Raw genomic sequence first — 10,462 nt, forward strand, 5'->3', positions numbered from 1 at the left:
TTGAAAAAGCCTGGGATTTTAACTGTAAAAAGAAGTTCAGTCAAAAAATACTCAAAATTTCTTTCATTCCTAAAATATTTTGAACAAAGTATCTTATATATTTTAGTATAAGCAAGTTGAACTCAAACACCAGGTGGACAACCATGAGCTAGAAGGACATTCCTAACAGGAAAACAGCTTTGCAGACACTCTGGTCATTCTGTCCCTGACCATGAACAACGCAGGCATACACTACAGCCCAGATAACATCTCAGGCCTTCCATAATGTTATTAATAATTCTCCATTTTTGCCTGAAGTCTGTCTTCTCCAACTCATAAGACTGTATTTGCCTTTATTTGGGATTTCAGGACTTTGATAACTGCTTTGATAAAACTCCTGTGGTCATTTCACACCTTCACTTTCAATAACTACAAGTTCTTAATTTAATTGAATTCTTGACAGGGAACATCTTCATTCCTTAATACTGAATTCATCTAACTTCTATTATGTAGCCTCTCCATATGTTCCAATGTTTCTAAACATCAATGACACAACCAACTTCATTATAAGTAACTTTCCTTAAGTGTATTCTTCCTTCCCATACTTTTAAACTAGTTTCCCCTCCATCTCCCAACTTGCATATTGACTTTCTTTCGATTAATTTTGCTTCTGTCTTTAAGGTAGTAATTTCCATTTTCCTTTCAGAGTTCTCTTAGCTCCTCCTGTTGCACCTTATGCCAATGTTTCACTTACTGAAAATACAGGTACAGGATTTGTTTGAATTCTTTCTCTGACTTTACCACACCCCTCTACCCAACAGCTTCACAAGAATTCTCCTTCTTACACCCTCTACAAGCTGTAGCTGCAAGTTTTGGCTATGCTCATTTCTGACTTTGAAGACAGCTCACTTTGCTGACTAACCCCTTCCTCTATTTCATGAGTAAACTCTACACTTAAAATCCTTTCAAAATAGTACATTGTCTTTTACCTGGGAGTACAAACGCCTACCACCAAATGACTGGGAAGAGAGTTTCTCTCATTAAAGGTGAAAAGATTGAACTCCATCACTGAGAAGTTACCAATTCAACTAGCGATGGGTTCAAGAATTTATTTTATAGTAGGCTGTCACTGGTAGTAAATAAACAAAATCCCAGTACATAGCCACATACCTATTTTATACACCTGTCTGTCTAACCTGTGGAACTGTTAAACCTATAGTTATTTTCTAGAAGTAGTTCTTACATCCTCATTGTATCTTTAAATCAATTCTTTCTTCACCATTCTTTCACTGGTTTCCTGACTACTGGTGAAAAATTCAATGAGCACATCAAAGATTCCATCCAGCCCACACATACCGCCAGCATCTTTGGACCTATTCAAATGTGTGAGCACACAATGGCTTTTTAGGACTAAAAGTGTGACAACTCTGTTAGTTGTTACAGTCATCTAAGGACTGTTACAAATCTCCTCCTCCATTTTCAAGGATGTAGCTTTTTCCCCAGACTAAACCACGGAAGCAAAACAACTTCAAATTGTCTCACTGGTCTTCAGCAGCTTTGGTGTGACTTAACTGAAAATCTTTCAATGGTCACTTTAAGTTCACCCATGCAGCAAATAGCAAACCCTGGATCTTCTCTGTATTGTCAAAATTAACGCTACTTCTGGAGAAAATCTGTGGTGGTTGTCATGGAAATGTTCTACCCATCTTTTCTTTCCTAAAGATAGCACAGTATTGTCCACATTTTTTGATATTCCTGGCTACAGATAAAAACCTCTGGAGACCTGGTAAGGAATTTTCATTGTGTGTTTCTTGGGCTTTTGTGCAACACCACTCAAACCCCATATGACGCCTTCTCCTTCTCAGTTTGTCTGCCATAAAAACAAATTTTAGCAAAATTAATCCATTAAGCATAATTAACTATTCCTAAATGTCTGCATTTCCATAAGGAAAACATGATCCCAAATTTTTTTGCTGATTAAGAAAAGAACCCAACCAAATGTGGATGTGCTCTAAGCACACATTTCTAGGGGAAATAAGATATACGGCATTTCTCCTTGCTCATCAAGTCAAAGAAGCTCTGAAGCACTGGGAAATACACAGTCACTTACTGCCATGACCTACCTTGTCCCAAGCAATCATCTAGATAGGAACAAAAATGAACTCCCTGCCTTCTTCAATCAGCTATCACTGTCACTAGACTTAAGGGCTTTGCCAGAAGGAATACCATGTGACTCTTGGGTATTCCACACGTCAGAGGTACCAAGATGTAAAAATAAAGCCCTTACAAATCAATCAAGAGCTGCATAATTATATATATATATATATATCACTCCGTATTTTTTTACACATGCAAGAGCATATATGTACCATGTATATATAATGAAAATAAAATTACCGAATACACTCCTGATACTAAAGACTGTTAAGAAACAGACTTTCCGTCTTTGGAAATAGGGGCAAGAATAAGAAAAAAAATGTATTTCAGAAGTGTAGATCTATACATGGCATTCTATCTCACAATGGGAATAGGTCAGAAGGGGAAGTAAAATTAAGGCAGAAAATCAAAGCAGAAAAGGAGTTTGAAGATAAACAATGTGATAAAAAACTATCGAAATATCCATGATTTGCCACACTATGAGAGTATGTTTCCTGAGGCAGTTGTCAGAAGGAAAGGACTCACTGGAGGCAGACTTGGGAGTTCTGCTGTGCTGTCAAACTGCTGTCTCTCCTTTAGATTGCTGCCAGAGAGACACAGAAAAGATACAGGAGGCACTGTCAGCCCTGAAAGGACAACTTGTGTTAGAAATGGCACTGTCAAGACAGAACTCCAAGCAGTGAGAGAAGCTGAAATTATTCAAGGGAAGAAAGCACAAAACCTTTACTTCTAAGGAGATTTTAGTTTGTTTACTGGCTCTGCTGTGAAATTCTAGATGTCCTAGAGAAGAAGTTTCCTCACAATCACACTTCTTGACATCAAGCCAAATACCTACAGCACAGCCTGGACAGATGTTTGAGCAATTCCCTGAGCTCTGATTACAGGATACATCACCTTCTAACATTCTTCAGTATGAGACTAGGAAACCTATCCAATTTTAAAAGCTAACCTGAAAGCAGCACTTGGTCTTTCATTGCTCTCATCAACACACTCCCAAAAAAAATAAACGTTTTGGCCACAAATGTGTTTGGTTTTTCTCCCTATGAAGTGTAGATTTTGGAAAGTCCTTCTAATTTGCTTTTTGGTAATTCACAGACAACAAGTCAGGATGCTAAGGGAAGTATTTAAATCTCATAGAAGTAAATGTCAGCTTTCTTGGAGAGGACAGATAACAAAAGCCCTTCATAATAAAACCATGAATAATACAGGGCATAGAATGACAAAAATATCACCTGGGTTTAATGCTACCTCCCTGGAAAAACTTCTAGAGCAAAATCCTGCATTTGGCATCATCCTACAGAGATGAAAACACATCCACCAAGTGTTATCTGTTGTCAGTGTTATCTGAGAGAAAAACGAAAATAAAGGAAATCAACAGACGGACTTCTCTCTTCACTGCCATCTCTTGTCGTTGTAAAAACCAGCTCAGCCAGATAAACACTTTGATGAGGTTGTGCCTACTTCTTTTGCAAAATTATTTGACAAATCATTCTGGCTTATAGGGGTCTATGGGAATGCCCACCAGAAGAAACACCCATATCATCTGAGGGACAGGGGTGTTACTTTCTCTCTGTCTTCAGACTCTTGTAAAGCTCAGGACATCTACAGGAAAGGATGTTTAATCATCTCAACTACGAAAAGCTATTGTCAAGCAAAGCACAGCCAATTTCCAAAGCTCTGCTTACCTTCCTCTAGCTGTAAAATGGGATTGGGTAACACATCTCACAGGCCCTATAAAATTAGCACAGTATTTGTAAAGACCAGTAAAGTAAGTTTTGCTGATAATATATCAAACCCTAGCAGTAACAAGGAAACCAAACAACCCTGTGAATTTCATTTTCTGTGGTTCATGAAAGCTGCAACAGCCAAACAGCAGGGATCCACACTCCTAGGGCAACCAGCACATAAGAACAACGGAGAAGAAAAGAACCACCACCCTCTGCTATTCAAAAGACCTGAAGATTAAAGGAGCTTCAAATGTAACATAAGAATTGTAGCCAAACATGAATAGAACATATAGCCTTGAAACAGGGTTCAAACTTTAAGGGACTTTCTGTCAAGAACTGGTATTAAGAAGTGGATTTCTTCATGGAACTGCTGCCCATCTCCATGTCTTTCAAATCTGCTTTATTTTGTAGGCTTTCTAGTCCTCTAAGAGTTTTTCCCTGCCCAATGGTAAGCCTTAATTCACAATTGTTTCTGTTCTAGCACTTTTATAACTCTGTGAAATAGCAAAACAAGTACTAACCCACCTAATCTATAGCTCATTTGGCATGTTCTAGCTCTAGACCACTTGGCAAGTTGGACTGGTTCTTGCTTAAAAATAATAATAATCTTAAAACTGAAAATAATTAATACAAGACCTAAAAGACAAACAACATTGCACAACATGGAATGTGATATTATAGACAAATTACACATTTAAATATTGACTGTTGCTCAAAAGCAAAAAAAAAAAAAAATACTGTGTGCTATCTGAAGAATGTTGAGACACCTATGTCAAATCTGCAGGGATGTCACATTTCAACACCTCATCTTGAGTTTCTCATCCACAAAAAAAAAGGGCTGAAAAGGTGGCTAAAGTAAAAATAAACAACTACCATATCAAAGGTATTTCTGCAAAATTACTGATCTTGAAGGGTAAATTGATTATCTCTCCAGGTAACATTCAGAAAGATCTTCCAAAAGATCTTCCAAGGTTCTTACAAAAAAAGTACCTATTTTTTAAGAGATGTACTTTAAATCAGGCCAACACCAGCTTGCCAGGCTCCTGATATTCTTTATACTAAAAAAAAAAAACCAACAAAAAAACAAACAAACAAACATGGGGAAAACAAAACAAAACAAAAAATCAAGGCAGTGTATTTCTGGTTGCAGAAAAAAACCTGACCACCAACAGAAACAATTACCTGACACTTGGTGCTGTCTCAGAAACTGATCTGGCACATCGGCCTGTACTATTAGTAGGACCCACTAACAGCCACACAGCTGTACACTTAATTTTTAAAAGTTTGAGAATTATGTGCGCTTTTTTGGGCCCTTTTTTGAAGAAATACTGTTGAACAGATTAAGAAGCAATGCATTTACAAGGTTTATTGGAAAACAGTTTTAGCAAGGGGACACACCCACCCCACAATAAAAGACTCTACACAGTGTATCTAGCACTTCACTCTACATTTACTACCATGAAGATATTTACAAGATGTTTTGAGTTCCATTTTTTAAAGGTCCATCTTGACTTAACAAGGCAGCAGATACAGCTTTCAAAGTTCCAGAAAGCTTTTAACTTGAGTAAGAGGGCAAAAAAACTGTCAAAGCCAGGTCAATTTAAAATGAAAACATCTTCACATTTGTTAACTGAAAGTTTCTGACCAGAGTTGAAAACACAAAATTCCTTTACTGCATTCAAAGACACTGCAGTGTAATAAATCTGTTTCAATTAAAAAACCCTCACCTTCATTTCTATAACCCCACAGTCCACAATCAACCCGAGACCAAAAAGTTCCCACAAGTCATAAAACAAAGCAGCAAGTGATGGGGAATTAAACTTTTCAGTCACACAGGATTATACTGACATTAAAAAAATAACCTCATATTATTGTGCCCATCCACATGAAACAAGAGAACTGATTATTCCTGTGTGCCAAAGGAATTTTAAAGAGGAGATACATTTGTATTTTGATTAAGATTACAGCACATCCTCCCTGCACTTACAGAATGGGCTGGCCAACAACGTATTTTCTGTAAGGTCATATCTGAAAAAGGGACTGTTCGGAGAACCACATTTAACAGTCATCTATCAGAAAAAAAAAATCACCCTAACATTTCTAAAATCCTAACATGCCCTAAAAATTCTTTATGAGTGAACAAGAATGCACCTTTTAGAATTTTGTATCATGAAAAGGAGAAATCTCTGACACTTTAAAACAAAATCGATTAAAAATACACTACATTATTAACTAAGTTGACTTTGTAGCTTCAAGAAGCTTTTGTTTGGGGTTGGGAATATCAGAAGGCACTGAAACTAAAGCTACCCCATGCTTCCCACGATGACAAATCTGCCTGCAACAATTGTATTATTTGCTGTGACTCAGCACTATGGAAGATACGTATGCAAACCCACAAAATAACAGTAAGTCAAAATTCGACTGATTTCATCCTAGCTTTGGACATCAGCAATGAAAGAGTCACAAAACACTGAGGTATCAGCCACATCAAGCCAAAACCCAGAGGCACTTCAAAGCTTGGTTATGTTCATTCTGCCTCCCTCATCCCATTTACACCTAATACCCCTCCTACCAAAAGCTCCTGAATCCAACAAACAGCACATTCACAGAGACACCTCTTTTCTGATCACTTATCAATGCAAAAAAAGGTAGAACAAGAACATGTAGGCAGTTGAAGACAGGATCATATGGAAGCTCTACAAGGAATCCCTGTGTCTTTTAAGAGGCAATCTCACCCTACTTCAGACAAAAACCACAACAATCTAATGTTAATCACAACATTATTATCTGACTTTACTTACAGTTTGTGATCCACTAATAGGTGGCTTTTTTGCCAAAATGACATTTTCATAATTCAACTGGTGAATTTGCTTTCAAGTATAACCTTAGCACTAAATTTGGTAGGCTTACAATGCCTTGTTTGGAGATACATTCAGGATGTTTAGCCACAGGGTATTTATTTTATGGTTTTAGAATCAGCACATCACCTACATGTAATCTCAACTCCATATAGAATAAGATAAAGATCGGTGTGTGCCAAACCCGTTGGTTTCTCACAGAACATACGAATCCTCCTTCTGAGACTGATACACACTCTGAACTACCAAATAAAAACAGAAAAAGAGAAAGTAAGTTCTCTGAATCACAGGGAAGGTGTCAGCAGCAGGTGACTGACTGAATCTTATGTCACACTCTGAAAGCTGAGAGTCTTTTACTCTCCACACACATCCAGGAACAGTTGTATTTCTTTCAGTTCCAATGCGTTTCAGCTTCTGTCTCCTCATGACACTAAGCAGTAATTATGTTTCAAGAAAGTAATCACATTATTCCAAACCAAATTTCTTCTGTCACTGAACTCTACTTACTCCTGTCTAACATGAACAGACCAGCAGAACTGACCCTGTGATGTCCAGTCTACCATTACTTTCTAGCACTTTTTCATACCCTCCTGCTACTAACACCCTTTATGAATCAGCTCTGGTGAAAGGAAATTTATTGTCACCCGTCTTAGACTACCTCCACTTTTTATCCTCAAAATGAATTATTAGGTCTGCACAATGTTTAACGCAATTCAAGATATTCAGGAGGTGGCATAATATAATTTCCAGTCCTACTGCTCTACAGATTTTATATTCAGTAGAGGTTTTCACTGAGTGTTTAGTTTAAAATTACCTTTTCTGTTTTTCCCAAGTTCCTTTACCTTGTACACAATAATTTTAAAATACTGATATTTCTACAGGCCTTGCATTCTACTGTGGGCATTTTGTATCTTGAAAACTCCACATTCATTCCTGGAAATAACATCGAGCAGTTTAATCCACTTACTTGCTTAACAGACTTTAAAAACTGTAACAGACAAGATTTTTTTTTTCTTCAGAGCAGAAAAAAAGCTGACTTGCTATCATAATGCTGCCTCTTTTCTCTGCAATTTACATCAGCATTTTAAAATTTGTATTATTATATTATTTAAACAAGTGCATCCATTATGCTTTAGCCCCTTAGTATGAAGCTGAATAATTTTTCAATCAGTTCAGCTTCCACTTGTTCTCTGAAAAAAAAGGTGATCTGGTCTTTCTAACTTGTTTGTCCATTACATCATTCCAGAACCTCCTGTGCAGGTATTTCAGCCACTCAGAATATTTCATCAAGTGTGTAATTCCTTTAATGTCTTTTTCTTGACTTGCTCACAGCCCACTAGGCTTGCTCACTATTCCCTTTGGCCTTCAGAAATATTTAAACAAATACAATAGATTTAGCTATTTCGCTGCTGCTCTTCTATTTCTCTTATGTTTCAAATTTACGTTAAAGCCCCTAGCCCTAAATCACATCACTCTTTTTTTAATCTGCTATTTGCTATTTTGGAAAAACTTAATTTCAGGTTTGGGGGGGCACTGTTTGACATGTATTAACCTCTTGCCACAAAAGTTACATTTTCCAACTTAAGAACTTGTTTAGTTGCCTTTAAAGGTACACTGTTCTTTTGTGCTCTTAAAGATACAAGTTAAGCCCCCTCAAGAACACTTCAGAAGAAAAATTCCACAACCTTGTGGAGGGACAAACAGAAAGATTTTAAAGCAAGCCTGCAGAAACAGGACTGTAAAACAAAATGTACCATTCTGTTCACATTACCTTATTCAACAGAGGGGAAGAAATTAAAAAAAAGAAAGAAAGAAAGAAAGAAAGAAAAGAGCACTGTATAGAAACACTGAAGTTGAAATAAGACTATCAAATAACCGGCTTAAAATAAACATTTACACTTAGAAGTTTCTATAAAGAACCTTTCAGAAACTGCTCCAGCTGACTGTAGGACTTTTTAGTTCTCATGGTGACTTGGGCCAGTGCTGCTGACATGGGCTGTTGCTGCCTTTCCCTTTCTAAATGGACTAAACTGGGACTTCTCCAGGAGCCTGCACACAGCTGAATATACAGGACCACATGAGCATGCCAGCTCTGAAGTCATCAACACAGAGAACATCGCATCGGAAAAAATCAACACATGGCACACTGACGGCAGAAGGTGGACACCCTGGTACAGTGTCAGAATGAGATGGGATGTAACAAAGACTCTGTTTTGAAGTTGGGGGGCAGTAGGGGGATGCCAAGCCCCCAAAACAGCCACATCTCTCAGAACTGAAGCATCACTGAATCTGTTTGAAAGACTATGACAAGGAAAGTCATGCTGAGAAAAACCTCTACCTCACATGTCATCTTAAGTTACCATGCCTCAAGCTACGATTCATTTTGCCTGTGCCTGTGGGTATGTCTAAAGGGTAATTAAAAGGTGCAACCACAGTTCAAGTAGAAACTTCAAAACTTGTTTTGAACGAGCTAGTTCACGTGCAGGCAGTAACACTGAAGGGAGAACACAATGAAGTTACAATAAAAACAAGGCCAAATACACAAAAGATTAGCTTGATACAACCTATTAATTTAAACAGTGCTCCATTAACTATTCTGTTCTAACTACAAATTGCCAGAAGTATATACAAAATAGCTTTAAAATAGCTTCTAAGGATAAAGTTGCAATCCCATTTCCTGAGAGCTCATAGACATATCCCAACTTTGCTAAGTCTTTCATTAACATCAAGCAGTCAGAGCAGAAAATACGCCAGCAAACAAAAAAATCCAGAGGAACAGCAGCTTGAATAAAGGATAAAGGGACCATTAAACACAACCATTCAGCACCATTTGGGAATTCTGCAGAAACAGCAGCCCGGTATTTTCACAGCTCATGACGTATCTTTTCAGCCCGGAGTTTCATTTTCATGAAACGCCCTCAAGAGGCAAAGCTGAAAATCATTGTTACATGGACCGCGCTACGGGCCACACAGATTTAGAGACTATGAATGGGACGAGTTTCTGTTGCATATAAAGTCTCCAGAACAGGACAGCTGGAAACGGCTACCAAGCGCACACCTTCCATCGTATACAGGCAGTCAGAGAAATTACTTTGTAAGTGAGATAATGCGAGGCTACGAGATGATGTTTGCAGACAGAAGGCAGAGCTTTTTTAAGATCAACTATCATCACTAGGGAAAAATTTTTTTAAAAAGCACAAGCTTGGAAGATCCAGAAGAAAGTTTCCTTTCCCCTCCTCCTCCACAGACTCAATTAGGTTCGAAAAGACCTCTCAGATCACCGAGTCCAACCTATGACCCAACACCACTATGTCAAATAAACCATGGCAATGAGTGACACGTCCATCTTTCCTTAAACACCTCCAGGGACGGTGACTCCACCATCTCCTTGGGCAGCCCATTACAATGCTTAACCACCCTTCTCGTGAAGAAATTCCTCCTGATGTCCAACTAAACCTCCCCTGGCGCAGCTTACGACTATGTCCTCTCGTCCAGTTGAGGCCCTGCCTCTGCTCGCACCCCGTCCCGCCGTGGGAGCAGCAGCACCAGGACAGCCCGTCCCCGCGCCACGGACTTGTCCGACTCTGCGCAGTCAATCCCCGCGACTTCCAAAGCCGGAGCGCGGCCCCGCCACCGGCACAAGCCAAGGGACTCCCTCCAGCCACGAGGAGCCTCTCCCGGAGCAGGGCACGACCGGCCCGTCTCTGCCCAGTTCCCCGGCGAGGTGCCGGTGCCGGTCCC

Source organism: Corvus kubaryi, unplaced genomic scaffold (genome assembly GCF_017639235.1).
Source record: "Corvus kubaryi isolate FWS band 111438036 unplaced genomic scaffold, C.kubaryi_AGA036_p1.0 37341, whole genome shotgun sequence".
In the NCBI taxonomy this organism is placed as follows: domain Eukaryota; kingdom Metazoa; phylum Chordata; class Aves; order Passeriformes; family Corvidae; genus Corvus; species Corvus kubaryi.